General features: G+C 38.8%; 1 long non-coding RNA gene across 1 annotated transcript; it reads left to right on the top strand.

The window, feature by feature from the left end:
• The first annotated feature begins 257 nt into the window (after positions 1-257).
• On the top strand, positions 258-2,799 carry LOC134299576 (uncharacterized). Its single transcript, XR_010006779.1, has 2 exons — positions 258-389; positions 1,466-2,799. It is a non-coding gene; the product is annotated as an uncharacterized LOC134299576 (long non-coding RNA).
• Positions 2,800-6,860: the final 4,061 nt, after the last annotated feature.

Here is a 6,860-nt window from a genome sequence, read left to right as displayed (position 1 = left end):
ATAAAGATTCTTTTTAAAAGAATCTTAAATACAATCCTTTCCACATTTCACCCTTACAACAATCCATGAATAAATTGAGATGAGGATTGACAACTGACCCAAGGGTACCAATAGAACTTCCCTGCAGAGTGGGGACTTGAACGTGGGTTCTAGTCTAGTGCTATAACTATTACACCACACCAGCTGTCCTTTCAGTACCACTGGGTTAGGCAACTGTGGTGTATATTTGAAATACTTTCCATTTCATGCCTCTCCAGCTGCTGGACCAGGACACGCAACATGGACAAGCTTTATGTAGGATGGTTGTGTGACCTGTGCTCCAGAGACAGTCTTCTATTTGAAAATGGTCCTCTATTGGAATGGCTTACTGGTTCATGTCTCCTTAAAAGGTAAATAATCATAAACAGGGGTCTTTTTCAGACAAATGTGTCTGGAGGTTGCAGTAGTCTTTCATAATTCCCATTCTGTTTTGATTTTGAAAAAAATAGTCAAATGATATTTCTTTTATCTAAACTATTTTCTAGCAATTTTCAGAATTAGGTGCAACATTTTATTTCCACCCTTGAATGGGTTTTTTTCTGATTCTGAGAACTGTACTACTATATAAGTATTGTTTTTTATACAGGGATTTTTTTGTATAAGTTTTAAATAGGGTATGTTTTGTCCTTTTATTTTGGACATTAGCTGTATTGTGCTTTTGCATCAATGAATTCATGTCTGTCCAAACTTTAAGCAAATTATCAGAAGCGATTAACCTCTTTTGAAGATAAGGTTCATAACTGTGGATAGTTCCCTGAACACCTAGAGGGGTTTCACAATCCACCATCCACAATCGGCTGTAGTCATGTTGAGTGGGAAAACAATGAATAAAAAAGCATTCAAAGTTATTCTAGTACGGAACTTTTAGCACTAATGTGTATTAGTCAAACGGGTGTGTGTGTGCATGTGATAACATCCTATGTGTGTGTGTGTGTGTGTGTGTGTGTGTTTATCTTCAACTCACCTGCCAACCTATGGTGATCCCATAGAGTTTTTGAAGGCAAAGAATACTTGGAGGTGGTTTTACCAGTTTCTTCCTTTGAAATATAGTTTCCAAAAGTGGTATTTATTGGTGGCTTCTCATGCATGAACTACAAAGAGCTGACTCTGCTGCTTAATTTCCAAAATCAGATGGGATCTAGAGCCTAAAGTGACCTTGGTTTCATTCTTAGCAATGTGCTTTAACCCATAGATCAGTGGTTCTCAATCTGGGGTCCCCAGATGTTTTTGGCCTCCAACTCCCAGAAATCCCAGTCAGTTTACCAGCTGTTAGGATTTCTGAGAGTTGAAGGCCAAAATACTTGGGGACCCCAAGTTGAGAACCACTTCCATAGATAATCACAGCAGAATGAAAAAGGGTGACATACGTGATCTAATGGCATTTTCTGTCTTCATTTCTCCCTGTCTTGTTGCTCCCTGTCTCAAGAAAAAACAATGTTTTGGTGCTACATCTGACATCACCAGCTCAGCAATTCACGTTACTAGGAAAACAAGAGCCCAAGATGCTGTGTGGAAGAAAGGAAGCCAAGAACATCTGAGGTCAGGCAGGAAACCATCAGAATTGCTCTTTTACTTCAGGAGATGATTTTGAAAAGCATCAGGGAAGCAGCCATCTCTTTCCTTTGAGGCCGGGAATGTAAAAAGAGCCGTTCTTGGCTCTCCAAATGGAAAGCAAGAGAAGAAAGATATAAATCAGATAGCGGTGCCTCAGCGAGCCTTGTTTCCTTGCCAAGCAGATTATGTGGTGTAATCTGTAAGCGCTGAACTGTGTTTGAATTATGAGCAGGAATCTCTCTCTGCTTTTGTTTCAGCCTCCTGGGAGATGGGATGTTTCCGGCCTCCTAATGTCACAGCATGACCTGTTAATAACCTGCGAAAAAGCTCAGCCAATCAGAAGCCTCCCTCTTCCCCGAGGACCCAGCAGCTGCAGTCACATGGATTGAATGCCTCTCTTGTATGCCATTCATTGAGAAAAATTCAAGCATGTGGCCTGAGGTTCCCCTGTTGACGGTCTACGGATGATGATTTCTCCCATCTGCTCAGGCTGCCTGCGGCTTCCGGAAGCACACCAAAGGGAGACGCTCTTTTTGGGTCATATGTGGGATTATTAATGAAACCTCAGCTGCTGGCCAACTGTCTGTGAATATCAGACACATCTGAATTGTCTTGCGGTGGCGGGGAGGAGGGAGGAAGTCTTCTGCTTAACCCTTTAATCTGAGGCACTCTCCAGTGTTTACATAATGATAGGCTGCAAGGCAACCCAATTATTGTCGTTACTAGCATTCTAGCAGCTGCTTAATGGACTGTATTTCTCTAATGCCCTTTGCTGTTTTTCTTCTGCTTACATTAATAAAAAAAAAAAAAGGGGGGGGGGTGTTGCTGCTGCTGCTGCTGCCTATTTTGGATACAGCAAACAGTTAGAAAAGATAAGCCTGTCCTGCATATTATAAGTGTGCTTCTAGTGACCTGGACCTTTTGCTTGTAGTTTATCTTTAGGAAAAGGAGAACCATTTAAAATACTCATTAACATTTCATAATACATGATTACACTGATTGTGTTAAACATTAGCATTCCTGTAAGACATGTAATGTTTCCAAACAACAGACCTTGTAGAAAAGTACACTTTAGTTTGGGAGTTTTAGAGCTGTGATCCCGAAGCATTTTTTCAAAGTTTTGAGATTATCCGGATTACATCAGGGTGTTTGGCTATTTCAGTATTTTTTTTTTGCTATACAAAATAAACACTTCTGAAGAGCTGATTTCTGTATATTGACTCACCTCTACCTTTTCTCGGAGTTTGCAGAAGTTCTCATTTCTGCACTAACGTTCCAGAAGTACTTAACCTAATGGCCTCTATTTGCTTTATAAATAACCTTTATAAGCAAATAAAGAGAACTGACACAAAGCATTTTGTTACCTTAGACACCAAATGAGGATAAAAGAGCACACAGACACTTCTTTTTTTCACTTACAGAAGATGAATTCTCCTTCGTCCCAGGACATGGTATTATCTTTGATTGCATCAGTTGGAAGTAGACTAGCTTTTGTGATACAGGAAAAACTGCCTGTTTATGTATTTATGTATGTATTGCATTTGTATGCAATAGACTAAAAGACCAGGAGAGCCAATGGAGAAGAAAGCTGAAGTTCAGTTTTCTATTGTGAAGGCAGGAACCTACAGCTCTGCATATGTTGTTGGATTGTAAATCTTAGGCAGGAGGTATTTTTCCATCTTTGGCTATCTGCTCTTGTAAATGGCTAGGGTGTGAATCTATGGCACCCAAGGTCAAGGGTGAATTTTTTTTGCAATTTTCACCCATAAAAATCATCCAAACTATCACAGTGGAGGTGGGCGATGAAGGCAGAAAAGAAATACAAGTTTATAAGTCAAGGTTCTGAGGTTATTTTCCTGTTCTTTTAGAAGAGCAGATGGTCTGCATTGTACATATAAAACAGCAAATGGCATCTTGCAAGATTTATTTTTGTCTTAGTGTATAATATAAGGTTTTAAAATCAATAAATTTATGAAAGATATAAATAGAACACAATAGTACCTTTATCACACACAATAAAACCAGAGTTTCTACGCATTTAAGAAATGGCAACCAACCCACTGTGGCCTTCACACGATGCAAGCTTCAAATGCTGGGGTGAGTTATTTTGCCATTTCTAAAGTGTTAGTTTTTTCAACAGTTCCTAAGCTGGTTGGCAATTAACTTATTTTTAAATTCCCTGCATAGAGATGGGCCAAAAGTCCAATTTTCCAGTGTGATGTTAATCCCTGTTGCCCGATTGTAAATTTATTTATTTATTTATTTCCGATATTTCTACCCCGCCCTTCTCCCCGAGGGGACTCAGGGTGGCTTACACAACTGGCAGGATCACTACCAGTACATCATAATACAATAAAATAAAAATAAAACAGTTAAAATAGTTAAATAACATAGTAAAATACAATATATAAAAGATTTAACACATTTAAACAATGATGCTGTATGTGGGAGGAGCTTAAATGTCCATTTTCCCAGATTGCCTATGCAGAGACTTGGGGAAAGGGTTAATTTAAAACCACTTCGTACAATCTGGAGTGATGGTTTCTTAAAAGCTAAATAATCATAATCCTGGAGGAACAATAGGAGGAAATTTCAGTGCAATCAACTCCAGGGAAAGTACTGCCTTAAGAAAGTGGAAGGCGCTCGAGTGCAACCAATCCTACTGCCTCCTTAAGAAAGGTACTTTGTTTCAGACAAAGGAGCTTGAAGGCAGGGCTGCCTTAAAGGATGCCTGTTTTAAAAAGTGTGCTGGTATCCTTGAAATAGCAGGAGTCATTGCCTGACCATGTGATGGGAAGCGGATGGTTGAGTTAAAAGCTGGAGGAGGTGATCTCAGTGTGATGGGAATGAGTAAATTCTTTTTCTTATTTAAAGACAGAATCCCATGAAACTTCATCCTTTCCCCTGCTTTCCCTCATTTTCTTCAGCTCAATGTGATGAAGTCCTTTGTCTTGGCTCCATGTTTTTATCATGGAATAAAGGTGTCTCTGGCCAATACTTCTCACACAACACTGTATCAATCCTGTGGTTGCTTTGTATCCCACCTGTTCCTGAAATGCCCCTTTTAATTAACAGATCAATCCTTTCTATATCTCTCAATTGTAGTACTTTTTTATAGTGGATAATGGATTTATATGTGAAAGGTTCCTCCCATATGAGATGTGAGAGGACATGGCGAGTAAGAAAGACAATAATAATAATAATAATAATAATTATTATTATTATTATTATTATTTTCAGGTGGGCTTTCAGCAAATTACTATTTACTAAGAAAGGGGGATTTTGTGGTGTGGGTATTTAGTAGTATGACTATTACTGCTGCTCCTACTGCTATTACTCATTCATTCTAAATGTAAGCAGCACTAAGACACATTTTAGAAGAAAATAATACATTAAATATACTAAATCAATTGCTCAAGACAATTATTTTGTTAAATGTTATAGTTAAGTGGATTGGAATTTAACTTGACCCACCATACACTGATTTTCTAAAAAAGAAATCCATAGATTTAACTTTGGGCTGGATTAATTAGCACCACCGCTTCCTTGCATGTTACAGCATGTTATCAGCAAGTGTACCTTCTTAATAGCCAATCCAAGGCTGACTTTGTGATTTGCTCAAGTGAGATCCATGGCAAGCAAGGGAATGTCTCAAGCCGGGTTTGTTTGAAAGCTGTAGACCATCTTCAGGAGGTCCTCTCTCCTTTGACCTCCTGAAGATGGTCTACAGCTTTCAAACAAACCCGGCTTGAGACATTACCTTCTTTGTGGACTGAAGGAAACAGAAGTGAGCTACAACTTGAGAACATATAAACAGTCTCACTGTTAGCCATTATCCATTTTCTTATTTTTAAAGGCAAATAAAATTTGCTGTATGGTGATTCAGGGAAGGGGGAAGACCTTGCTTTTGTGACTTCATTTTGCCTAAATCATTATAACTACTTAAAAGGAAATCCAGTGCCTGACAAGCGTAGGCAGCTCTTCACAACGTCGCTGAGGCTTCGGGAGACAGAGATTATTCCAAAAATGGGACTGTTGAAGTTCTTACTGCTAAAACAGAAAAAAAAAGAAAAACAAGAGAATTCCTTGCCAGTATCCATGACATTAGCCACATATTTATACACAGCCAAATCTTATTATACCTGAAACTGGACTTATTAGCTATTCATATCACGCAGAGCGTATCTTAGTTGACAGTTGCAAGTGAGGCAGTACAAAGCTGTGAAGTGTCTTTAATAAAAATGTTAATAAAGGGTTTGAGATGGGAATCAAAGTTGTGACTCACCTTTCATTGACAATGCCTTCCATTGTGACTTACTGATGAAGGCTCCTGCTTTGGTTGGTTACGTATAGGAGAAAAAATTATATAGGCCTACATTAGCATGGAAGAGATAGACTTTTGAGGGATGGGCTTTTCAGGAATATTGCTCAACTGGTACTGCTTCATGAGTGGGAGCTGAGCTGTACAGGAGATCAAGTACAGGAAATGAGGACATTGTGTCTAAATTAGAATTCTGTTCTCTCAAATGAAATTTTCTTTAATTCTTAAATTTCATGAATTGTAAAGAGTGAGACATTGAAAATCATTCACCTTTACAACTCTCATATTAGTTGTTTTCACATTCCTCTGATAATTTGCCTGCTCCTCTCCCTCTGTTTCTAAATAGTCAAATAAAATTTTAGTTACTGTAATGCTACACATTTGGAGGAAATTTGAAGGAAAATTTGATGAGTGGGAAAAATGAATATTAGGTACTGTTCCATTATCTGGGTAGAGGCCACAAGGGTGTGCTAGAGAGAGAAGGCTAGTCAATCTGTTTCCACGATGGGACAAGGGTGGGGAGAATAACAGGAAAAAAGGGGGAAATGGTTTACCTCCTTCAACCCAGCTTCCACCCTCGTAAAGTGGGCTATCCTTCTCTCTCTAGTGCCCCGTTGTGACTTCCATCCAGATAATGGAACAGTACAGAATATTATTATCCTTTCTCTTCCCACTTCAACAGAGCATCCCTTTACAAGCCCAATTAAGTCTTTTTGATCTGGACTCATGTCCATTTCATATTAGTTAGTATCCTGGTGCTGTTGTAAAAGCATGCCAAAGTTGCAGTATTTATAAAAACACATATAGCCTTTTTTCTTGTCTCCTGCTCTTCAGCACATAGCTTCCAAAAAGTGGCTGTGATTCTGCAACCTGGAGCTTACTACACACACACACACACACACACACACACACTCCTTTTTATCAAATGAAGTCAAGGTAGGACAGT

The sequence above is a fragment of the Anolis carolinensis genome, chromosome 5 (assembly GCF_035594765.1).
Source record: "Anolis carolinensis isolate JA03-04 chromosome 5, rAnoCar3.1.pri, whole genome shotgun sequence".
NCBI classification, from domain to species: domain Eukaryota; kingdom Metazoa; phylum Chordata; class Lepidosauria; order Squamata; family Dactyloidae; genus Anolis; species Anolis carolinensis.
Note: the sequence above shows the minus strand (reverse complement) of the source record. Positions and strands in the feature narration are given on the sequence as shown.